This window comes from Blennius ocellaris (genome assembly GCF_963422515.1).
Source record: "Blennius ocellaris genome assembly, chromosome: 22".
Classification (NCBI taxonomy): domain Eukaryota; kingdom Metazoa; phylum Chordata; class Actinopteri; order Blenniiformes; family Blenniidae; genus Blennius; species Blennius ocellaris.
This window is the reverse complement of record NC_137671.1, coordinates 19,808,306-19,835,261: the sequence shown is the minus strand read 5'-3', so window position 1 is coordinate 19,835,261 and position 26,956 is coordinate 19,808,306.

The window sequence follows — 26,956 nt, the reverse complement described above, 5'->3', positions numbered from 1 at the left end:
AGAATTGTGTTGATAAGCAGTTGCGGCTGCTGAGATGGTTCGGAGTAGATGGTAACTATGAAACAATAACGGCAGCAAAAGCATGAATACACAGAGTTATTGGGTAAAGTTAATGTTAAATTTCCAAATGATCAGACAATATAATATGTCCCAAAAGCTATTGATGGAATAACTGATGTGATTTCATCCCTAATGGACCAAGCGGCGTTGATTGAAACGTCCAGTCCTTGTAATACACCTGTTCTGCCTCTTCCAAAACCAGGCAGACCTACTGAATGGACATTTGTTCAAGATCTGCAAGCCATTAACAACATTGTTGTACAGCAACACCTGTTGTTCCAGACACCGACACCATTTAGGCTTCTTTGCCTTCTAATAGCACGTGCTACACAGTCGTGGACTTGTGCTCAGGGTTGTTTTCTATTCCGTTGCACCCAGTCAGTATTTGTTTGCTTTCACCTACAGAGGTAAACAGTAGACTTGGACTAGGTTAGTCCAGGGCTTTGTGGAGAGTCCGGGGGTGTATGCAGCAGCGGTTAAGCGTGACCTGGAGGACCTGCACCTCATGGGAGGAAGCACGCTCATTCAATATGCCGACGACCTTCTTGTCGCCTCACCAACACCTGAGGACTGTAGAACTGATTCCATCTGGCTTCTGAAAAGACTGGCACAGTGTGGTCACCGCGTGGCGTTGGCCAAACTTCAGTTTTGTTTGCCTCAAGTTACATATGTGGGCCATGTTTTGAGGGATGGACAGAGGCTTCTGCCCCGAGAGAGTGAAACTTCTCGCCAATATGTCACCACCAGCAACCAAGGACATGTTATCGTTCCTCGGAATGGAAACTACTGTCGTCACTGGAGTTTTGAGTATGCAGCTATGGATTGTGTGTTGAGAGCTGCTTCTCTGAGTGCTGCTCCGAGAGAGGTGGAGTGGACCGCCGGGATGAAAGATGCTTTTCAGAGACTCAAGCAGGCGTTGAGTTCGGCTCCAGCGCTTGGCTTGCCGGACGACCATCAGCCGTTCATCTCCATGTGCATGAAAAGGAGGGTGTTGCTACTGGAATGTTGGTGCAGAAACATGGTGCGCATTGCCGTCCTGTGGCGTATTACTCCTCACGTCTCTCCCCACTTGTCCTCGGCATGCCTCCATGTTTGAGATTAGTGGCTGCTGTTGCCACTTTGATTGATAAATCTTCAGATTGTACTTGCACACGATTGTGTAGTTCATGTGCCACATGTAGACTTGCACATCTTGAATACTTCTGCCGCTCAGATACTCAATTTCTTTTCACACAACGTGTGAATCTGGAATAAATAAATAAAGTATTATTTTAATGATATTTTTAGATGATCAAAACTGCACTGATGATTGAGAAAGGTCCGTGTTGCTACATAACTGGGGTGTGCACAAGGCCGGGAGGGGATGACTTGTGGATTCACCCTGGTAGTTGTCCTGTTTGTTTATGTCTCAGCAGGAGACAATGTTTATATCATAAATGGATTTCAAATTACTCTGAAGAAAACAAATACAACTATTTTAAACACTTAACTTAAATTTCAATGTAGATTGGATCTAACAAAACAAATGAAAGACATATTGTTAATGATAATGGATAAAATACAATTACATTAGAGTTAAACAGACTCAATCAGCAGGTTTAGTTAAAAGAACAAAGAAGAAATTTTGATTACTACTTAGTAATTAGGAATAAAATCTTAAGAAAGAGATCCTGTGGGTCTCATAAACAATTTATATCAAAGACCTGAACTAAAAAGTCCAATAATAAATCATCAGATGTAATATAACCAGACCACCACCAGGACATTACATTCAAACTCCAAATTTAGTGATTTACCTGAACTTTTTACAGTGAAAGAGAAGTGTAGGAACAAAGTTAACCAACCAATGAATAAACCAAAAATAAATAAATAACTAGTCTGACTGTTTTATGCATGTTAAAAGTCAAACTACTGTGAGGGACCGAGCCATTCCCTTTGAATTCAAATAATGAGAATTCAAACTGTAGATGCATCCTGGAATGTCGTCTCACCCTCAGTAGACTCAAGGTTGTTTGTGGTACGAAGTGAACACTGCCTGATAACGAGGTTCAGGACACATCGTGGTTCTCTGCAGATTGATGATGGTTTTTTGTAGAAGAAAAGTCTGGAGGGAGACACTTGTCCGATCGTGTCTCTGTATCCCATCGCACTCGGAGGAGAGGACAGAAATCTCCCGGGAAGAAAGGAGAGGCGAACAGTGAGTCATAGTTCTACAAACCTTGAGATTGGATGAACACAGTAATTTATTACAAAAGACAGAAATACTGGCCTTCCAGAGAATCGCCTTATACTTAGCCGTTAAACGCGGAGTAAAGCATCTGAGGATAAACGCGCGTCAGGTCAGTCGCAGAGCGGAAACAAGAGAGCGAGCCAGCCGGAGCAGGCGGGAGTTCAAACCCACGCTTCGCTCAATCCCCTCTTCCCATTGGCCACCGCTAGAAAGAGGCGTAAGCAACGTAATCTCCTATTGGCGGACCTTCACACAGACTGAACAAACTACGCTACCCATGATGCATTTCAGTATTTGTCCACCATCTACAGCTCAATAACAAAACAGTCCGCCGCCATTTTAACAGTTTGAATAAGTCCATGCAGGAAACCGTCACAGTTCGGAGGTCAAAGAAAACGTCATACTCTAACACACTGACAGAGGAAAGTAGAAGGCATGTGGTGATCCAACTACAGATGTTTTATGTGTTGATATAGAATAGAAGATTAAATAGAAGCCATTTTAAATTGTACTGTTAAATTAAATGTAACATAATTTAATGTTCTGTCCTCCATGTGTGGCTTCTGGGCCAACATGGAGGAACAGGAGGGAGAAAAGAGATCATTGTCCAGTGAAATGATTTGTTGTTGTCAATGGCAAATATTAAAACTAGATGTTTTTGTATGTTAGTTGGCAAATTGTCAATTTGTTTGTATTATTTGTCGGTTTTGTTTGTTTGTTTGTTTGTGTAGAATCAACAATATAGATGCCATAAGAGGCCATTTCAGCGTCTGCATTGGGGTAATGGAGCCTGATCACCCTGTTGGTTATCACAATCCTGATTGTCTGAACTATTTTCTGGTGAGAAGCCAAAAGAAATAAATGATCCAAAACCCAGACAAACACAACGAACATTTGAAGGAAAATGTGTCACTGTGGACGTGACGGGACTCCAGTGTGAGTTCCTAGCTTTCATAGTGAGTCATGTGGCTATTTCAATAAATCAAGAAAATACAGACGACTTTACAAGGGACTGATGACTATGTGACTACGTCTGTGTTAAAACTCACAGAAACTTTGAGGAAGTTTCATCTGCAGGTATCCAGGAGACTGCTGAAGCCTGGAGAGGAACCAACTGAACCACTTCACGTGGATGATGATGCATTAATCAAGTCTCTATCTGAGTTTTTGTTTCCCAGACAGAAAGCTCCATACCAGGTGCTGAACGTGATGAAAACCGCTCTGAAAAGGAGGGGAGAGCAGAGTGGGTACATGTGACATGGTGCTGCTCGTCACCCCAGACCAACTCGTCACTGACAGACCAAGCCGGCTCCGACCAACTTGAAGAAGGACGGAGAGCCTTCAAATGAGTGGTAGGATGGGGGTCCATCATCCTACTGCTGGCGTTCGGGACCCATGGTATCCTTTCCCTCACTGTGGATTCAGGAGGATGTGCTTTCACAGATTCAGACAGGTCGGCTTACCTGTTTACCAAGATGGATGAAGATCCAAGACACATGAACTTTGATACTGGAGCGGCGAGTGCCTCGGCACTGAGCAGCGGTCCAGACGACGATGACGACGATCACTTCTCCGGCTCAGAAGGACTGAAGCGAAAGCCAAGATCAGTGAAGCAGGCTTTGTTTCACTGCAGCAATAACAGGTGTGCTGTTAATGACTGTTTTATAGCGTCCCCCAAGTCTGTTCTCAAGAAAAAGCTGTGGTGGGGTTCGCTGGCGCCTGAACACGTCACAGTGGTGCAGACAACAAGGTCAAGAGTTGAAGTGACTCTGAATCTGGGGAATCTTCAGCGTCCGAGCCCATACGGGTTCTGGTGCTTCACAAGAGAGCAGTAGGAGGGAGATCCCAACCGCACCGCTTGGAAGGTTGTTTGACTGGTGTGGAGTGGGAGCTGCCCTTAATGAAGGTCAAGAGGATTGTTACACACCAACATATCACATGCATGAAGGTTCTGTTACGGGTCACACACATCCAGAGGTACGTGCGAGGAGAGTTTGCATTCAGGGTTCAGCTAACCTTAGCTCAAACAAACGGTTGGCAGTACAGAGAGGGACAGGTGTGTCTTCCACAGGAACAGATGTCCACACTGTTAGTAGATGCATTAATAAAATCACATGCAGGAATCAAGTCGGTGTTTTCAGTAACAGTTAACATTAAGCATTGTGCCTCTCCGGTGTTTGAAAGTTCCACTTGGTTGAGAGACTGTTCCAGATATCATCCCCCGATTACTGTTCACGCTATGACTAATGTGTCTCGGTGTTTCAAGGTACAAGGACAGGTGCCAGGAGAAGGAGAGCAGTTAGGAGTGAGCTGGTGTCTGGAGGTGATTGAGGTGCAGACGACGAAAGTGAAGTTGCCGGAAGAAGTTTACATGATCTATGGTGAGAAAGCGTACAGGTGCGTTCCAACTGGTTTTAGTGGAGTTTGCTATCTGGCTTATCTGATCCCAATGATCAGGAAAGTCGATACGGCAGAAGTTTTGGGATTGTATCACCCTTCACATCGACAGGTTTGGAGATTGTCTACTGGTCAACAGGTGTTTGGAGTGATGCTTCCATTTTATGGCGTGTATGCTAATCAACAAGGAGTTGCAGGAGGTAAAATCAGTGGCGTTGGAGAATGGAATGGCGTTAGATATGGTACTGGCAGCTCAGGGAGGTGTGTGTATGGTGATTGGGACTGAGTGCTGTGTTTACATTTCTGATGCAACGAGAGAGGGGATTGATTTAGTTCATGATACGGCTAATGGAATAGCGGAACTTCACGATTCACATGGTTTTGATTTGGGGAATTTTGGAGGCGTGTTTGGATCTTGGGGAACTGGACTGATCAGATTTCTGGTCACTGTGATTACAGGTGTGATTGCTTTAGCGATGATAATCATCTGCGGAGCTGCAACTGTAAGATTCATGTGCAGGAGAGTGACGAAAACCACATTTCAGGCAGTTCAGGTCGTGGCATCCCCTATGGTTGAAAAAGAAGAAGATTACAGGCTGAAGTGGATCGCGAACGACAAGGAGTGAGAAGGTTTTGTTTATTAATCAGTAGTGAATAGATGAAGGTACTGTTGGTACTCTTAATTCGTCTTAATCAGGTCTAATCAATACAGTACTCAAGTAGATATAGGTACATTTTAATTAGACAATGATGATTGTGAGTGAATAATATAGATGATTCTCACCTTGTTTCGATAATCAATGACACTAATCAATATATACTTCATGCTCAAGATCTCAGGTAATCAATATCACTGTATATTGGGGTTCTGTGCACCATACAACCGAAAAGGAGGGACCTCAACGGGAATGTGCCTTAAATATCTACTGTTTTCTTTGATGCTGTGATTTTCAATAAAGATTCATTTTATTTCCTTATAAAAAAAAAGAAAAACGCATTGCTGCTCCAGCATTGTTAAAAAGAGTTTATTACTTTGTATGTTTGATACCTTAATCAGTATTACTCCTGTACAGATTACGGATTGACATGTTTCAGATGATGGCACTGTGATATGTAAGTGTTACAATTGTATTGTCATTTTGATGATTTCAATGGACTCATGCATTGCATTGTATGACTTTGTAACTTTGTACTGTTTCTCTGGGTCACACATAGATGCAGAGGGGACCAGCTCTTTTACTCCTTTCCCAATTGGCCGAGGGGAAGGTGAGGTTTGGGCTGGATCCTCGGCTCAAAGTCTCTAGGGTACATTCTCTGTGACATTCCAACTGATTTGGTAAACATCTGCACATTCTTATGTGTATAGTTGTGTTGGAAGGGCTGGTTCATGTACCTCGGAGGGGCTGCGAGTCAAGGGGGACTTTGTGTGACCATTTAAATTCAAAGCAAAGAAAGAAAAATGAGATGCAACAAAGAGTGTGTTTTGCCAGAGCAAAATGTGATGTCATCATGAATGTTGTAAGTGTGAATGTGAATGCATTATTCCATCTTATATGCTAAAGTCTCCATCTTGTATGTGTCTTGGTAGTAGTGTTGATCTCACGATCAAAAAGGAGGGATTTGTTGTAGAATATCTAAGATGTGTTTGATCTCGGGCCTACGTATTCACTGATATTTATGACATCTGTCAGGTCACTGCCCCCCAGGACGGTTACGTTGTTGTTAGATTTGAGCCCCTTAATCAACGTTGTTTTACTGGTGGCGCCAGCAACTGGCCTCGGAGGATGAGATTACAGGGAAACAACTTTATATACAAGGGGGAAAGTTTGTCGGGGGGCAGATTGTGCATGTCTGTGTGTGTGAGAGGATGGTTTGGGGAATGTGTCTTTGTCTGTCAGGTGTGGGAGCGCTCCGGCTTTACGTCTGAATAAATTCCACTCTAAGCATCTCACCCTGTGTCTCACTTCATCTTTCCAAACCTCCGGCCGTCACCGAGGAGCAGAAATTATCCACTACACTGTTGAAATATGTTTATGTCAGCAAACTATCAATAGTCTCTGACCTGTGTTCACTTCATTTTCTTACAATTTTAACATTCCATACAAAGTGCTTCGTCAATATTTTTACATCTCAATCAACCCGTTGATCACTTTGACACTAAATCCCGACAGAAAAGATGAAGAAAAGGAAGAGCAAAATAGGAGGTGGAGGTCAGGAGATGATATTATTTGGTGTCACAGAATCACAAATGAAGCTGTATAGAGTGTTGTTGGGGGTTCAGCTAATGACAATTAAGGAAGACCCTCCCTTTGACCCTCCCACAATGAGACAGCTCTGCTCTGTCAGACGGCATCATGGGAGAAAGTATAATACAACCGCTCGGCCATTCTGACCTAAAAACACCAGGTCACGTGTAGCCGAGGACGTTCTGGGTTCTCTAGTTCGTCTCATCTCACACCTTCACCCTGATGATGTTGTTTGGTCGTCCAAGAGTTTTCTCTCCAAGCCAACAATCAGGGACTACAAGCTCCAGTGGAGCTGCAGAAGCTACTGACGCTAGGAGGAGGAGGAGTGGAGCCATAGACCTATAGAACTAGAATTATATAGAGGTTTATGAGCAGATATCTACTTCTAGATTTCTATGTGGTCTGTCTTCTGTGTTTTTGGTGTGTTTGGTGAGTCACAGCGCCCCTAAAGGCCTGACATGTGTACTACATGCCCTGAAGCCTTGTGTTGAGCCGTGTTCATAGTGAGGTGTGGACACAATTGTTTTGGAGAAGGCTGGGGAGAAAAAAGAGGTTTTTTCGTCATGTGGATGAAACCTTACACTTGCAGGCCCAGCAGACGACCTTTGTCAGAGCAGAGAAGAAGCTCCTGAAGACTTTGAGTCTCTTTGGTTGACGCTGGCAATCAAGACGCAACAAGAGGCGACACATTCTAAACACTTTGCTGGAGAACAACTTTTTGAAAAGTTCCATAGAAATTGTGAGAATGCAACTTTCTGAAAACGTTCTTGTTCTTGTTTATTTCACAGCAGCCACACGTCTGTAAAGCAGCGTTGTAACTTTTCAACTGCAGTTTATTTCTCCCCTCCAGTGCTTTCAGAAATACATTTCACTGAACTGATTCAGTAATGAAAGAGAGTTTTTGTATGAGCGGCCATGTTGGTCTGGTTTTAACTGCAGGAGTTGGTGCTTTTCGTGATGCGTTCAGGTGCATCACGTAAGCCTGCACTCTGACATTTCAACAAGCTGCGGTGCTCCTGCAGTAGCGACGTTACAAGTTAATGTGATTAAAACATGACTGCTAGTTATTAGCGAGCTGGAACACGCATGCTCAGCACACGTCAGTGCTGAAGTTTGTGCAGTGCAGCTCCTCAACAGTTGGTCCAGGACGGTCGGCACAGCCCAAACTCATTTCTTCAGCCACAAGGAGCTGGTCCAAGGAAATGATGTCATTTTGTTCAGCAGGATCCTGGAGTGCTGAACTTTCTTCTTCTTCTTATGGACGACGAATTGGCCTTTATTGTGTGAATGCTGAAGGCAATGCTTTGATCTGCAACAGACGCTGATCTCCTTTGATCCTATCAGAGTGAATCCTGATCTGTGTGTGTGTGTGTGTGTGTGTGTGTGTGTGTGTGTGTGTGTGTGTGTGTGTGTGTGTGTGTGTGTGTGTGTGTTTCAGAGGATCAGCATGCTTGTTTTCACATGTTTTGTGAAAAAGCCTTGCTCATGTTTTTGACATTGAGAATAAAATAAAACTCATGTTTTGTAACACAACAGTTAAAAGTGTGTCTGTATTGCTTATTGAAACTTGAAGACCTTCTATAACACACTGATGGATATTTCAATGACTGACAGTCACATGTTAACGGGTCGGTTTTGACCTGAGTCTTAGATCCCATTTACACAACAACGTTCCAAGTGACAACAACTTGTCTGTTCAAGAAAAGTCTTACTTTTACACAACAGCAGCAGACACACTGACAACAATGGAGTTTTTACAATGTGAACAAGTCTCAGTCAACAGTGGTCGTCTTCTGTGTAGGGTATTACAGGGAACCTTCCATGAGGACAGAACAAGTTGCCTGGCTAGCTCAGTCGGTAGAGCATGAGACTCTTAATCTCAGGGTCGTGGGTTCGAGCCCCACGTTGGGCTTTACTTTCAGACAGTGGTGTCCTCAAGAACTAAATGGTAGAATTGGCATCTGAAGCTCTCTCTCATGAGTCTTCCAGTGGAGAGGTCACCACTGTGGGTCTAGACCATGACCTTTGACCCCATCAGCTCCCTGGGAGCTTCACTGTGTCACCAACTCCTTCATACTCAGTGTCTCATTTCTACCCTGCACTATGTGCTGCTACGTTATGATCCAGTCCAGGTCTTCATGTGTTTTCACTCATTAAAGTTGTGCAGTGTACCAAAAGTACCGTACCAACCGTCACCCTCTGTAGTGGTAGCTAGCACATCGGTACGGTTCCATAAGGAGGAGCTACAATGCAGCGTCTGAATCCTGACAATAACGCTGCTCAATACTTTGTTACACAAAGACTCTTCTTGAGTGTCATGATTCATTTATATGAGCTTCATTCTCCTCATGCATATGTCTGACCTATTCATGGAATTCTCATCTCAGAACACTGAGGTCTTGGGTTCAATTCCCAAACTGAACATAGAACTGACTGCTCACCAGTAAATGTGTGGAGTTCAGTTGTCTCAGCTCTGGAATGAAAGACTGATTAACGTTTTGACATGAGGAACCATGTGTTTGCTGAATGAACACAAAGTGCAATTAATGACTTCTTCATTTGTTTAAGGTTTTTCACAAAGAGTTTTGAATATTCAGACTTGTGGAAACAAGTGAATTGTGTTTTTGGTTCTGATTTCAGGTTGTCTCCAACTAAGAGGTTTGACTTTATAAAATACTCCACAAGGAGAGTCTTTCAAGTACCCTTGAGAAAGCATTGAGCAGCGTTGTTGGTAGGATTCGAACCTACGCAGGGAGACCCCAATGGATTTCTAGTCCATCGCCTTAACCTCTCGGCCACAACAACATGCTCCAGGAAGGTTTTACATCAGGTTAAACCTAATTTATTGCCTTTTGAGGAGCCCAGGGTTCAATTCCTCAAAGGGGAGGGTAAGGTTTTCTGTGTGTTGTTCCACACCATGAAACCAGTTAACCTCAACCAGCTGTTTTTGTCCTATCATCCACATGAGGCCGTGTTTTAGGAGCGTGAAGACAGGTTTGTTTGAACATGGTTCCCAGAGTGGGGAAATGTTAAAACGCCGGCTCGTGACGTCCAACCTCCTGATAACCATCAGGCCTGAACCCTGGCCAATGCAGTGGATGGTAGGCAAAGTCAGTCTTCCTCCTGTCTGGTGCTCAGGGCTAATTTGCATATTGCAGGACTGACTCCAGCAGACTCTAACCTTCACTTGTGGATGAAGTTCATCTGCAGATACTTCTGGACCAAAACACTCCAGTAAGACTGACTTTGAGTAACTTTGTAAATAAAGTCACTCAGTTCCAGTGATGTAACACGTTATTTAGCAGGGTTGGGAAGGTCACTTGTAAACTGTAATCCATTACAATTACAAGTTACTTGTCAAAAAATGTAGGTTGTGACGTCAGTCACATGTCAATAACAAGTAGTTGTATATAGAAAAATACCTGAACTGGTACCACAAATCAACGAGGCCTGGGTCTGGAGTCAAAACTTTGGAATTGGGAATTTTTAACTTGGACACAAAACAGGATTTTGTTCAGCCTGTTCTCACTTTAAATGATTATTAATTCAGCTAATTCAGATGGTGAAGGTTCAAATCCCACCACTGCCTCTTTCAAAGCTCTGGATAACTTTAGTTCCTCAAATCGAGAGTGGTCTGGGTGCAGACTCTCATGCTTCCTCTACTGTCAGACAGGAAATGATGACATTTTTAACCTGAATGCACAGGCACAAGCTACATATTAGCGATAAGTTGATTTTTTTGAAATTTCCCGAAAAAGTTATGAATGTATGGTTTCTTGTGTGTGTTTGCCGTTTATATACCTGCCGTAAACTAACATACATTGATGCTTTTATCATATCGACCCTCATGGGCCCTGAGGTCCTCTGCAGTAGCGACTCCAGGTCTCGTGTAGACGAGGACGTTCTGGGTTCTCTAGTTCATCTCATCTCACACCTTCACCCTGGTGATGTTGTTTGGTCGTCCAAGAATTTTCTCTCCAAGCCAACACTGTCAACAAGTCTAAAACCACACTGGAAACAAATGGTGCTCCAGTAAATGGTTGGGGGATCAATTCAAGTAGACTTTCATGTCCCTCATACACCTAAACCAGGACCTCAGTGGGAAACAAGATCCTACAAGGAAAGTTGATTTGGGAAGAAGCAGTCATGCACTAAGCAGAGTGGCGCAGTGGAAGCGTGCTGGGCCCATAACCCAGAAGTCGATGGATCGAAACCATCCTCTGCTAGTGACAGTTCAGGTTTTCAGGATCTGACTTCAGATCACAAGTGTGTGAAGTCAGAGATTTTCTCTTCCCAGTAAGAAAACAAGGCCTGTAAGAAAGTGTAAGTCCAATGAAATAGAAAGTATAGAGTATTACCTTAGAGAAGCTCGGAGCCTCCGTGTTCTGGCGCTGAGCTGCTGGAGTGCGATCAGACACACTGGTTCTCCCAGTTGCAGCACACCTGAATCCAATGAAGGGTTTCGTTACTTGGCTTTGTTTACAAGCTTGGTGTTCCTGGTGCATTCATGATCTCTGCCATGAGATTTCAAGATAAAAGAATCTAGAATGAACTATGTTCTGCTCGCTATGTTAAGTGACTCTACAACTGGAGGATCATTATCAGCCACCATGAGGTATTTGGTGTTTGGTTCTTTCTGGTTCTGGTTCAGGGAGACCCCAGTGGATTTCTAGTCCATCACCTTCACCTCTGGACCACAACAACCTGCTTCAGGAAGGTTTTCCATCAGAGTGAACCTGAAGTTACCTGGATCAGAGGAACTCCAGCTTTGTAGTCCAGGCCTCTGGTCTCTGTAGTTCAGGTTCACTATGAAGAGCAGAAGATAAATGAAGAGGTGAAGTTTCTCCTGGAGGATCAATAAAGTATGTTTTCTGACTTTTCATGAACAAAAACACAATGTGAGTAGATCTCTATCCTGCACTGAGTGCAAACACTGAAAATAACCACTGACAGCAATAATGACTCTCTGAATGAATCAGCTGTCCCTCACTCTTCAAGGAGAAGACACATTTATTGGAGGACATCTTGGCAGGACAAGACTCAGGACATGAGAGACAATTGAAGGAAGCTTCACTTGTCTGACTGGAATCTCCATCTTTGAACAAGTGGGGGACAAAGACAACACACTCAATCCACACTATTGTTCCTGTTGGGATTTATGGTTGTTATTAGTGTTACAATTACTGTAAGTAATAGATTACTGAAAGTAATAGATCACTGGAAGTAATTATGAAAAATGTAAATTATTAATGGAAGTAAATGGTCATTTACTCATTAACAACTCCTAAAGTAATTGAGTAATTGCTTAAAAGTGAATAAATTATCCAAAATAATTTATTAATTAAGAATTATCAAATTGAATAAATTGGTTATTTATCAAATAATAATGGAATTGTGGCACCACCAGCTAAACTGGAAATAGTTAATACCAAAATATCTGTGTCGTTTGTAAAAAGGTTATTTAAGTTAGTTAATATTCCTGTGCAAAATATAACAATCTTAAATAACAAGGAAGGTGTGAGATTCTAGCTCAGACTGTTACAAACCAGTGAATTATCAACAATAAATACACAATAAATACCAGGAATCCATCAATTCAGTTAACAGGTGTTTATTTACACAAATACATTAATTCATAAATAATTCAGAAATCATCTCATGAATCAATACAATCAAGTAACAACGTCATCTAACAGGAGATCTAATCTACTAAACATCAACACTGTGTACAAAGAAAGAGTGTGTGTGTGTGTGTGTGTGTGTGTGTGTGTGTGTGTGTGTGTGTGTGTCGGGGAGTCTGAGTGGGGATGTAATGACCACGAGTGTCCACCAGGTGGCGGCGGACCTTGGAGAGTCAGTATGAGTGGCTGTTGTGGTCTTAAACGTCCACCGAGTGATGAGTGATCCTCATCCAAGATGGCAGCTCAAGCGTTGTTTACAACGAACCAAAATGGCGGCTCAGTTTCCCTCGGGTGTCTGAGGCGACCGCAGACGCTCTCTGAGGTCACGTGACCAACGGACGGCGTTGCCAGTCCGGTTCTGAGTCGGAGTTCTAGCTGGATGTCGGACCTCGGTAGCGGGGCGCTACCGAGGTCCGGTTAGTGAAGAGAGAGAAAAGAGGAGAGAGGAGGAAAAACTGTGGTTTCAGGTCTGAAAGTCGGTTCTCCACAGGGACTGAAGTTAGCTTCAGGAAGCTAAACCAGACCTCTGGACTGGTGTCCAGACTGGAGTAACTATCCACGGTGGTTTAAACTCCAATGCCTGTTTACGTCACGTATTACGGTAGAGCAGTCAGAAGCCGACGGGAGCTTCATGGTGCGTTCAAGGACACCTCAGTTACAACCAGAAGTCACAACAGTACTGTACAGGCGTATAGTAACAGAAATTAATAGAAAATAACAAATTTCAGAAACCTTCTCCAGATTCTTGTTCTACAGGCTCCCAGGCACCTCTGTGCCCATTTGTAACTAGAATTACTGCAGCATTTTCTCACAATTACACTATGAATTTACACCCACTGCATACATGGTACTCTACATTCATAAATTCATAGAAAATCAAATTGTTTTCAGAAACCTTCTCCAGATTCTTGTTCTACAGGCTCCCAGGCACCTCTGTGCCCATTTGTAACTAGAATTACTGCAGCATTTTCTCACAATTACACTATGAATTTACACCCACTGCATACATGGTACTCTACATTCATAAATTCATAGAAAATCAAATTGTTTTCAGAAACCTCCACCAGATTCTTGTTCTACAGACACACAGGTACCTTTGTTTGTCGTTGTCATCCTTTCATTTGGCAGAATTTGGTGTCTTAATGGTTTTTGTTTGTCCTCCATTCATAGGAGTCCAACTCACCTGGTCATCTCCATCCTCCAACCTCTGCAGCTCATTGGTCAGTCATCTTTTTACCAGTCAGTGTAACAGTCTGTGAGTCTGTACCTGTTTCTCATGCTTGTCTGCTCTTTGTTGTTGTCATCATCTTTTTTTAAATCACATTTATTATTTGAACCTTTGACTGTTTTTGGCTCAACCAAGTCTTCATCTAAACTGTCAACTGTATTTTGATGTTTGGACTATTAAATACTTCTTGAATTCCTGTCATACCTCTGCCTTGTGTGTGCTGTTCTAGTAGCTGTATGGTTTGGACAATGGAGACGTGGACTCTTGATCAAGATGGACAGCAGATATGGCTTTTATTGTCTTTTATTCTATAAACAAGAAAACGTGGCGTACAGAATCACAAGACACCCGTATAACAGTTAACTTAAGAATTGCTCAATGGAGGTGAGTGGGACTGAGCTCCTCCTAAAGTCCTCAATCATCTCTACTGTCTTTAGAGCCTTGAGCTCCAGGTTGTTCTACCTGCACCAAAACACCAGGAAATGTCTCTTCCAAGACCGTCTCCATCAGAGATGAGGTCAATGAGGGTGGTGTTGTCTCTGAACTTCAGGAGCTTGACAGACTGTTGCTGGAGGTGCTGCTGTTGGTGTCCATGGAGAAGAGCAGAGGGGAAAGAACACAGCTGTGGTGTTCTGTGTGTTATTAGAAGACTACACTTCCCAGCATGCAGCAGTGGTTAGGCATGCGCAGTAACAGGAGTTGGATGTAAACAGCCAGGCATGCAGCACGAGATGTTTGATCTGTGAAGACTGTTATAAAGTTAACCGACACGTTATCACGCCTCGTCTGTTCATTGTGAACTTACCAAGACAACACATGGTGTCAGAAGTGGCCGTGAGCAGATACAGAAGGACGTTTTGCCACGGGAGAGCGACGGAAAAGAAAAAAGGAAAGTCCGGTCGCGTGAGTGAAACGTGCTAACAAAGCAGCATGCCAGCGGAGTTTGCTACGGCATGTCATGGCTACGAGCGTTGTTACGAGCAGCAGTGGAAGTGAAAACGGGGAAGAAGAGGAGATCGAACAAGAAGAAGAGGATCTCGGGCTCGGATCGGGACACAACCAGCAACAACAGAGAGCTGTGGAAGTTGTCTCACCCCGACGTACGCTCATGGACAAGCTAAGTCCACCCACTTCAATGCAACTGACTGGTAGTCTTGCTGATAACTGGAAACGCTTTAAGCAGCGATTTAATATATATCTAGCAGCTAGTGGAGCAGGGGGTGATGATGAAAAACAGAAAGCTCATATCTTTTTGCATGTTATTGGAGAAGATGCTTTGGATATATACAATAGCTTTCAGCTGGATGAAGCTAATCTGACATTGGCAGAGCTATTGACAAAGTTTGAGAACTACTTCGTGCCTAGTCAGAACGTGACCTTTGAGAGGTACAAGTTTTTCACCCATGACCAAAAGCAAGGAGTACCTTTTGATCAGTACCTAGCAGAGCTCCACACGCTGAGTAAAACATGTGAATTTGACACATTGAGAGACTCATTAGTGAGAGACAGGATAGTTTGTGGCACAGTGGATAATGGTCTCAGAGAAAGACTGCTCAGAGAGACAGGACTCACACTGGACAAGTGTGTTAGTGTGTGCAGAGCAGCAGAAACCACCCGAGCACAAGCAAAAGAGCTACGGAGAGGTGAAACTATAGTTCATGCAATACATAAAGAACAATGGAAAAAGAAAACATTTACCAAACAAAAAGACCAAAAAGTGAAATCTGCAGAGTTCAAGTGTGGTAAATGTGGAGGCAGCCACAAGCCTAAGTCATGTCCTGCATTTGGAAAATCCTGTAACAACTGTGGAAAAAGCAATCATTATGCTAAATGTTGCAAGGCAGCTACAAAACAGAAAGTTCACACAGTTGATGAGGAAGAAGAGGATGACGAGTTCCTTGTGGATGTGGTGCAGGCCTGTACAATCGAAAAGGAAGAATGGATTCTGCCAATAGAGGTAAATGAGAGTATAATACCATTGAAGTTAGACACAGGTGCCCACGTAAATCTGCTATCTCTGGAGGACTACAAAACACTCACTGTAAAGAGCAAAATCTATCCAGTGAAAACAAAAGTGACAGGATACACAGGAGAACGTGTCCCTGTTAAAGGTGGATGCATTGCAACCTTCAAACACAAAAGTCGGCAGATAAAAGCACAGCTACTGATCGTGGACATGAGAGTACAACCAATCCTGGGACTCAGTGCATGTGCCAAGCTCGATCTGGTAAAAAGAGTGTTTGTTGTGACATCACCAGAATCTGCAAATGATCAAGACTCACTCATGGAGGAGTATAAAGACTGTTTCGAAGGACTTGGATGTCTACCTGGAATACATAAAATACACGTGGATAAAAGTGTGCCTCCTGTTGTTCATCCATGCAGGAAAATCCCGTTCGCACTGCGAGAAAAACTCAAAGAGGAATTAGTGCGCATGGAAAAACTGGAGGTCATCAAGAATGATGTGCCAACTGAATGGGTCAGCTCGCTGGTCGTCGTGCAAAAGAAAACAGGTGTTCTGAGGACGTGCTTGGGTCCAAGGGACTTAAACAAAGCAATCAAAAGAGAACATTTCAAGTTACCAACCAGAGAAGAAGTTATGGCACAGTTTGCTGGAGCTAAATGGTTCAGTAAACTAGACGCGTCGTCTGGGTTTTGGCAACTGAGACTGGACGAGGAAAGTTCGCGACTGTGCACGTTCAACACGCCGGAGGGCAGGTACAGGTTTCTTCGTCTGCCGTATGGTATCTTGTCAGCGCCGGAAGTCTACCACAAGACTATTCACATGATCTTTGAACACATTCCAGGCGTAGAGACAATGATGGATGACATCATAGTATGGGGGTCAACGCGACAAGAACACGACGAAAGACTGAGACAAGTGCTAGACAAAACAAGGGAAGTAAATCTGAAACTCAACAAGGACAAATGTGAGTTCGGAGTGAAAACACTCACCTTTGTGGGAGACGTTGTTAGTGAAGAGGGGGTGAAGCCAGACCCGAGAAAAACCACAGCAATCAACAACATGGAAAGACCAACCAATAAAGATGAAGTCAGACGGTTTTTAGGGATGGTTACCTACCTTGCTAAGTTTGTCCCACAGCTTTCAACACAGTCAGCACCTCTCAGGAGTCTTCTCGAACAAAAAAACGAATGGATCTGGTCCCACGAGCAGGAAAAGTGTTTTCTGAAACTGAAAGAGACTCTGACACGTGAGCCCGTGTTACAGTTCTACGACCCAGAGAGGAGCACCAGGATATCGGCAGATGCATCACAGTACGGCCTGGGAGCGGTGCTACTGCAGAAACACGACGAGCAGTGGCTACCCGTCGCTTATGCATCCAGAGCCCTGACCAGTGCCGAATCCAGGTACGCTCAAATTGAAAAGGAACTGTTAGCGAGTTTGTATGCATGTGAGCGCTTCCACCAATATGTCTATGGTCAGTCTTTTGAAGTAGAAACTGATCATAAACCGCTGGTGTCCATCATGTCAAAACCTCTAAATGACTGTCCAGTACGGATACAGCGCATGCTGATCAGGCTGCAAAAGTATGATGTGCACATGCTATTCACACAAGGAAAATACATGTACACCGCCGACACCTTGTCTAGAGCAGTGGACAAGGAGGAACATGCCGACAGTGAGAAAAGCGCAGAAATACAGGCATATGTGGACATGATCGTGACATCTCTGCCAGTAACAGCTGACAGAACGGAACAAATGCGGAGAGAGACTGATGCAGATGAAACGATGAAAGAACTGAAATGCACAGTACAGAACGGATGGCCCGAAAACAAAAAACACTGCCCCGTGAAAATATGTGACTACTGGAACTACAGAGAAGAGCTCACAGTTGTGGATGGCATAGTGTTGAAGGAGAGCAAATTTGTGATTCCACCCTCACTGCGCAAACAAATGCTCCAAAAGATACACGAAGGCCACCTCGGAGAAGTCAAGTGTAAGCGCAGAGCAAGAGAGGTGATGTTCTGGCCAAGAATCAACCAAGACATCAGCCAGACAACAGCGTCATGTGACCTGTGCCGCACTTACAGGCCAAAACAACAAGCGGAGCCACTGATGACTCATCCGGTGCCCCACAGACCTTACTATAAGGTAGGAACTGATCTACTGGACTATGATGGTAAGAGTTACATCGTGGTCACCGACTACTTCTCTAACTATCCTGAAGTTGGAGCACTGCAGTCAACCTCGAGTAAAGCTGTTATCAGCTACCTCAAGACTGTCTTCGCCAGACATGGCGTCCCGTGCGAACTGTTTTCAGACAATGGCCCGCAGTTTTCGAGCTGTGAGTTTGCTGCCTTTGCCAAAGAATGGGGGTTCCAGCACATTACGTCGAGTCCAACCTATCCAAAGTCTAACGGCTTGGCAGAAAGCTCTGTGAAAACAGTAAAAAACATGATGAAAAAAGCACAGGACAGAGATGACTTTCAGAAAAGCTTGCTGATCTACAGGAGTGCACCTTTACAGAATGGACTGTCACCAGCCCAAATGCTGATGGGTAGGCGCATTCGCTCAAACCTGCCAGTTAGTGAAGACCTGCTGACGCCCAAAAGTGCACACAAAGTCAGGCAAGCAAAGGAGGAACAAAAAGTGAAACAAAAACAGCTGCATGATCGTACAGCAAAGCACCTTCCCATGCTGAAGCCTGGAGACACAGTGCGTCTCAGGGACATCTCTACAGGCACGTGGAGACAAAAGGGACAAGTCACGGAGGAAGTTGCGCCACGCTCCTTCAGGATTCAGATGGAGAATGGATCGTCTCTGAGGAGGAACCGAACAGATATTCAACTACAGCTGACTAAAAAGGACACTGCAGTTCAGGACACGGTTCAGCAGGACACAGCTGAATCTGCAGAGCCAACTAACAGTGGGCCTGACCACACTGACTGTGGTCTGACAGCAGTGTCTGCGTCACCAGCAGCTGAGAGACTTTCCAAACTCTCACAGTCGCCAGCTGTTGAAGGACTGTTTAGACCTAAGAGACATGCTCAGCCACCTAAAAGGCTGATTGAGAGTTGCTGAAGACTCCTGACTATGGACTGTTGCTAAACACAGGTGCAACCTGGACCTTTAAGTTCATTGAAAGATGTTAAAAAAAAAAAAAGAAAAAAAGAAAAAATGTATGTGAAAAATGTTTACATGAATCTAAGGTGATGTTTTAATGCTTAAGGGGAAATGCAAAGTTTAGAAATAATAATTATTATACCTAAGCATGGTTTGTTGTAAGGGGTAAATATTATGTCTTCTTTATAGGGGGAAAGATGTGGTGTTCTGTGTGTTATTAGAAGACTACACTTCCCAGCATGCAGCAGTCGTTAGGCATGCGCAGTAACAGGAGTTGGATGTAAACAGCCATGCATGCAGCACGAGATGTTTGATCTGTGAAGACTGTTATAAAGTTAACCGACACGTTATCACACCTTGTCTGTTCATTGTGAACTTACCAAGACAACACAGTCTGGGCAGAACTTGTTAATGGTTCCATGTACCGGCTTTAAAACAACATTTTAGTAGCCATTGCCGTGACCCGGATTCAAACCAGAGTTTCTGCTGCCACAACACAGAGTACTAACCACTATACCATCACAACACAGAGTACTAACCACTATACCATCACAACACAAAGTACTAACCACTATACCATCACAACACAGAGTACTAACCACTATACCATCACAACGCAGAGCACAAACCACTATACCATCACAACACAGAGTACTAACCACTATACCATCACAACGCAGAGCACTAACCACTATACCATCACAACACAGAGTACTAACCGCTATACCATCACAACACAGAGTACTAACCACTATACCATCACGGCTCCTGGATGCACTGCTGGGATTTTGTCTTGGCCTCGTTGGCGCCCCCCTCAGGTTGCTCCTCACACTCTTGTTGGCCTGCTGGTCCCTCAATCTGAAAGCAGAGTGTTTCCACAAGTTTCCACACTAGTGGACAAAGCTGCCATGACAATTTCTCTAAAGCTTCAGTTTAAGAAGAAGCCCTGTGTTCACATTCCTGGAACTTGTTGAAGTGAAACTCAGAGAGCAGAAGGCATCGTACAGGTGTTACTCACCTGGTGAGGCAGCTGACAGGTACAAAACCTTTAAGTTTTGTTATTAAAAAACCCCTTCCAGCCATATCTCATTACCAGCTGTGGATTCAGTTCAGCAGATGAGAGAGGCACACATGGAGATCAAAGGAGATCAAAGGAGATCGGTGTCTGTTGCCATGGACACACTGTTCAGTGTTGTAGCTACCTGGCTTACCTAGTTATCATTTAGATGAGCTAATGGATATCATGCTACTGAATCTAACTAATGTGAAACAAATGTGACTTTTGTTAAGATTCTGCTCACAGTTAATGAAATTTAAAAAATAAAATAAAAACTGAGTAAAACATCTCAGCAACATCCTCCAGCATGAGTCGTGGAGAACGTTCTGCTGCAGGAACATCCTCCAGCATGAGCCGTGGAGAACATTCTGCTGCAGCAACATCCTCCAGCATGAGCCGTGGAGAACGTTCTGCTGCAGGAACATCCTTCATCATGAGCCGTGGAGAATGTTCTGCTGCAGCAACATCCTCCAGCATGAGCCGTGGAGAACGTTCTGCTGCAGGAACGTCCTCCAGCATCGTGGAGAACGTTCTGCTGCAGCAACATCCTCCAGCATGAGCCGTAGAGAACATTCTGCTGCAGGAACATCCTCCAGCATGAGCCGTGGAGAACGTTCTGCTGCAGGAACATCCTCCAGCATGAGTGGTTTGGCTCTGGGTCAGTAATGGTGTGGGGAGGCATTTCTTTGGATGGCCCACAGCCTCCATGTTCTAGCCAGAGGAACCCTGACTGCCACGAGGTACCAGATGAGATCCTCAGACCCATTGTGAGACCAGCACTATCGGTGCTGAACAACCACACACCTGGAACAGTGAGCGAGCTTTTGTCTGAGCAGCATTGTTGGATTAGCCTGAAGCTAATACATAAAATGTATTTATTTTCTGTGTTTTCTGATAAAGCTGCAACTGTTTGTGTTCATGTGTGAACGTCGTGTTCAGGTGCTCTCCCGTCTGAAGCCTCGGTTTCCTCCTCAGACACCAGAGGTCTGGTTTAGCTTCCTGAAGCTAACTTCAATCCCTGTGTGGAGAACCGAGTTTCAAACCTTGCCAGAGCTTTTCCCCCTCTCTCTCTCACATTAACTCCCCGTGAGCGCCCCGCGTGTATCTCGCCACCACATGTGGTAACTGATTGAGATAAGCTGTCCACATAGCCACATTTAACATCCGAACCACTAACTTGTGCCGCTAAACCACCTCCTCACAACCACCAGACCTCTAACTGGATGTTCCGACATCCAGCTATCCAACATAAGCTGCAGGGATCATAGCACGTGGAAAAAGTAAGGGCTTATAGTCCAGAAAGTAGTGTAGTTAAACTATTTACGGATCTGTCAGGTTTCCAATATGCGTCCACCCCAATACTCACTCCTTCACATTTGATTCCTTCGGTTTTCAGTTAGCATCTCCTTGCTAACTCTGGTCTGTTATGAGTTCTGGAGGAATGTTTCAGTCATGTGATATAATACCATGAATCGACCAGTACGGGATTTGAACATACACATGGAGAATTAGCAGTCCTTCACCAAAACCACATCATCCTGCTGCACTTCTTGAAACAGCACCTCCATGTGGTGATATCTGAATGGCTCTAATCTATACACACTATTCAAATGGAAGTATTAGTGGTTGTCTGTCTTGAAGTGTCTCACTGTGCACAGCCAAAGCTCTCGTCCCTGGGTGGGCTCGAACCACCATCCTTTCCGTTAACAGCCGAATGCGCTAGCCGATTGCGCCACAGAGACTGGTTATTATTAAAAGTGGGCGTGGCTTTGAGTTTCATCACTAAGTCTCTTTGTTGAGCTATGATTTTATTTCATATATTTTTGGTTCAATGTGTGAGAGTTCACTTTTACTTGTGAAGTTAAAGCCGTTCATTCAGTCTCTTTTTGGCCAAATTCAGCTCAGATCCAGATCAGATCCATAATGTAATTTGTTAAGAAGTGAAACAGGAAATGATCTGTAAGGTGCAGTATAGCGTGGCTCCGCCCCTCCACCATGTGACAGCATCTCAGTTCTTTTGCTGAATAAATAGTCCTGCACTGCTGGAGCACAGACACAAAAAGAACATCAGGAAGACGTTGTTATGACTTTTGTTTAAGATAAAGATAACAGTATATTACTGCAACAGTAAGGTGGTGCTGGACTACATTCATAATCAGTCCAAGAGTTCCCATGTGTACGTCCACAACAGGGTACAAAGAATCCACCAGACCACAGAACCAAACCAATGGAAGTACGTTCCTTCAGAACATAACCCTGCTGACCATGCTTCTAGGTTCGTCCAAGCCTCACAGCTAACCAGAACCAACTGGCTCACAGAACCAGCATTCTTGTACCAACCACAGAAAACCAGTGAGCAACATGAGACTTTTGAGCTCATCAGTCCAGATTTTGATGTAGAAATCTGATTACAAGTGACAAGTTGTGTCATGACACAAAATGACAAGCTACTCAATCCTGAGAGGTTCACAAAATTCTCTTCCTGGATGTCCTTACAAAGATCATTCTTCCAGATAATCACCATGTGTCCACGTTGCTCGTCAGACACTGTCCTTTGATCTCCTTTGATCTCCATGAGGAGCCTCTCTCATCTGAATTGAATCCACAGGAGGTAATGAGGCTTTGATGGACTCTGCTGCTCTCTGATTATGTAACTAAACACACCTGTGAGCTACAAGCTTTAAATACTGGAGTTTCAATCACAGCAGGAGGTCATAACTCAAGGGTTTTGGTCCAGAAGAATCTGCAGAGGAACTTCATCCACAACTGAAGGTTAGAGTCTGCTGGAGTCAGTCCTGCAATATGCAAATTAGCCATGAGCACCAGACAGGAGAAAGCCTGACTTTGCCTACCATCCACTGCATTGGCCAGGGTTCAGGCCTGATGGTTATCAGGCACAACACACAGAACACCTTACCCTCCCCTTTGAGGAATTGACCCCTGGTCTCCTCAAAAGGCAATAAAGTAGGTTTAACCTGATGTAAAACCTTCCTGGAGCATGTTGTTGTGGCCGAGAGGTTAAGGCGATGGACTAGAAATCCATTGGGGTCTACCTGCGTAGGTTCAAATCCTGCCAACAAAGCTGCTCAATGCTTTGTGACAGTAACTGAATGACTATTCTTGTGGAATATCTCATAAAGTCAAATGTCTGATTTACAGACAACCTGAAATCCAAGGACAAGTGTCCCCTGAAGACAAGTTCCTTTCAGAGAAAAATGAATTTATGGTACGCAGAACTACTCGACCCGTCGTAGTAATGAATTAATATTCCGAGACAAAACACACACAAGAGAAACTCAGCAGCACAAAAGCAAAAACCTTTTCTTCACAAATCTTTCATCATTCCCAGAAGCACACACACATTTCCCAGAACCAAAAACACAATTCACTTGTTTCCACGTCTGAATATTCAAAACTCTAAATTGGACTTACACTTTCTTACAGGCCTTGTTTTCTTACTGGGAAGAGAAAATCCCTGCTGAGGTTTAGTGAAACTTCTCCTTCACAACAAAACTTGCTTCTCTTGCTTTATCCACAAGTTGAAGAAGCTTTGGAAGAACTTGGTGAGATGGAACGTCCTCACAGGGTGAGGTGTCGACAACGTGACAATGTGACTCACTCCTTGTTGGGAAGTGTTGTGGGCAGGATTTGAACCCAATGGATTTCAAGAACATGGCCTGAACCACAGAGCACAACATTTCAAAAGCTCTTGTGACAACTTACAGCTTTCAAACAATGTCAATGACAAACATTTTTATCCAGCAATGTTGTCATTCTGTCCACCAGTCAGGCTTCCTTGAAGACACCTGAACTCATAGAAATTATTTGATACTTCTGGACCAAAACCCTTGAGCAACAGAGTCCATCAATGTCTCAATACCTCCTGTGGATTCAATTCAGATGAGAGGCTCCTCATGGAGATCAAAGGAGATCAAAGGAGATCAGCATCTGCTGCCATAGAGATGCTCCCTGCTCAGTGTTGAAGCTACCTGGTCTGCCCAGTTGGCATTGAGATAACCTAATGGCTATCATGCTAGCAACACTAACTCTGCTCATTAAAGAAATGTGGCATTGGTGAAGTATTGGCTGTACCGAGTGTAGCTCTAGTTGGTAGTTTATTAATACTTTTTCACTCTTACTATTATTTTTCTTGGTCTTTTTCCCATTACTAATAATTTATTGAAACGTCTTCACACAGTACACATTGACTCGCATAGCACCTGTTAGCTCCCATACATATTAGAATGCTAGCTTGGGTGCATGGATGTAAAAAAACACATCAAAATATTAAATATTATGCTGTGACTTTTACATGTGGGAAGTTTTTGACAGAATGACTGTGAGGTTAGCAGAAGCAGCTTTTCCATCAGAAGTCCAGTAAATGTTGTGAAACTATCTTACAGTACTTCACACACTTATAATCAGAAGTCAGATCCTGAAACCCTGAACTGTCACTAGCAGAGGATGGTTTCGATCCATCGACTTCTGGGTTATGGGCCCAGCACGCTTCCACTGCGCCACTCTGCTTAGTGCATGACTGTTTCTTCCCAAATCAACTTTCCTTGTAGGATCTTGTTTCCCACTGAGGTCCTGGTTTAGGTGTATGAGGGACATGAAAGTCTACTTGAATTGATCCCCCAACCATTTACTGGAGCACCATTTGTTTCCAGTGTGGTTTTAGACTTGTTGACAGGGTTGGCTTGGAGAGAAAATTCTTGGACGACCAAACAACATCATCAGGGTGAAGGTGTGAGATGAGATGAACTAGAGAACCCAGAACGTCCTCGGCTCCACGTGACCTGGAGTCTCTACTGCCGAGGACCTCAGGGCCCATGAGGGTCGATATGATAAAAGCAGTTCAGATAAATAAGAGGGTGCAAAACCATTAAGACACTTGAAGGGTTATGAAGGGTTTATCTCTCGCTATACTCTTTACAAACTGTTTCACCCATCAGATATACGAACAGTTACTTTACGTTATGTACTGAAAAAAGGTAAACCTCGGGTGCTTTATTGATAGCCACCGTTAGCATTGCTTAGCTTTAAAATGACTCGTAAACTAAACCACTGATGTAACATTACGGCAGGTATATAGTGTGAATTGAAATCAAAGGAAAAGAGGCTGAATTAATAATCATTCAAACTGACAACAGGCTGAACAAAGACCTGTTTTGTGGTCAAGTTAAAACTCCCAATTCCATCTTTTCACTCCAGACCCAGGCCTCGTTGATTTGTGGTACCAGTTCAGGTATTTTTCTAAATGCAACTGCTTGTTATTGACGTGTGACTGATGTCACAGATAAGCACCAGAAGAAGCAGCTCCTCCAGAATAAAAGCTGTTAAAAGCTCTGCTCTTTTCTCCTCATTCTCCTTCTTTCAATCGTGCATAGATGAAGAAAGAGACTCAATGTCCTTTGTAAATGATGAGATATGACTTCAACATGAGACACAGTGACAGCCTGTAATGACACAGCTGATCAATTAGTAGGATTAATAATGGAAACCGAGACAGAAGGCAGAACAGAGAGAGTGTGGATTACACTGAGCTGTGCAGCACAATTTGCTCTAGTTCAGCATCAGATATTCAAATTCGGGTATCGGGATCTGATGGGAAGGGAAAAAACCTGTATTGGTGCCTCCCCAACAGCAGTAAAACCAAACTGATCAAACCAAAGGTCAAAATGTCTTCTTGTAGAAGAGAATGACTAACAGTTATGTTCCACAGTGCAGAGCAGCTCTTTAACCCCCAAAGTGAAACTACTTCCTGGAGGTTGGACACCATCTTGTAACAGGTGAACTCTACCTGAGACCAGCTGCCACCACACCTCTGAACATCAGCTCTACGTTGTCTGACCCTGAAACTTCTCTTCTGTTTCTCCTTGTTAGCCACATACTCAGGTTGGCTTGTCCTTACAGGAAGTTGGCCAAACAGATGTTTGTGTGCTGTGCTGGTGTGAACCTGGGAGCAAAGAGGAAGAAGCTGTGCTCCTATATGAACCCTCGACCAGCCAGCCACTGCTGCAGTAAAGAGGGAGTCAGTCTGGGACATGGAGACAAAGGTGCTGGATTGTTTCCTCAGCTTGGCAGAAGAGGCAGTGACTTCCTGTTTGGGGGTCAAGCTGCACCACATGTCTGTTGGTAGCCAAGGCCCCATGCACTGTCCTCCACTGGAGATCCACAGAAGACCTGTGACACGAGAGCCAATTGAAACTGATCAGGAAAAATGATCTCCTTTCAGAAGTATATGAACGGTGGCATTCAAATCTGATTTCCAGACTGCAGTCAGTGTTTGTAAAGGATGACAATTAGGAAGGAGCAATTAATGTGCTGAATGACTCCTTGAAAGTTGTGCAAATGGGACTAAACCCATATTTTTCTGAGTTGAACTGTGTTTTGGAGTTTAAATAAGCTTCCTTGGTGTTTCTCCCTGTTTTGATCAGGGGAACTTTTGCTTGTCAAGCAAATGTGATAACCACTACACTACAGAAACTATGCATGAAGTAAGCAGGGTGGTGTGGATGACAGGGGTGGTATTCCACCAAATTTGCTTTCTCATTTGAATATTTGTCATTATTTTTGCAGCACTAATAAGCATCCCTAAACCTTGGAAGAAAACATGTTCAGAAATAAATCACAGAGTGCCTCTTGGTGATGAAACAATAAGTGCTCATGTTCTACAATGAAATTGATTTCATAGCGATCATAAGTGACAAGTGACAAAATTCTCTTCTTGGATGTCCTTACAAAGAGCGGTCACAACACTCATTCATGTTGTTCTGTCTTTCAAACCGACAGGCCAAAGGGCCAGTGGGTGTAGTGGTTGGCACTGGTGTTCAAAGTCTCACACCACTGATGAGTTGTGTAAGGCAACTAAAGTAAACCTTCTTGCTGTACAATGAGACTCCTTCATGAAGATTTAGATGTTCTCTCCAAAGGAGCTAATGTTTGCAAAAGGAGCTCACTGACCAAAC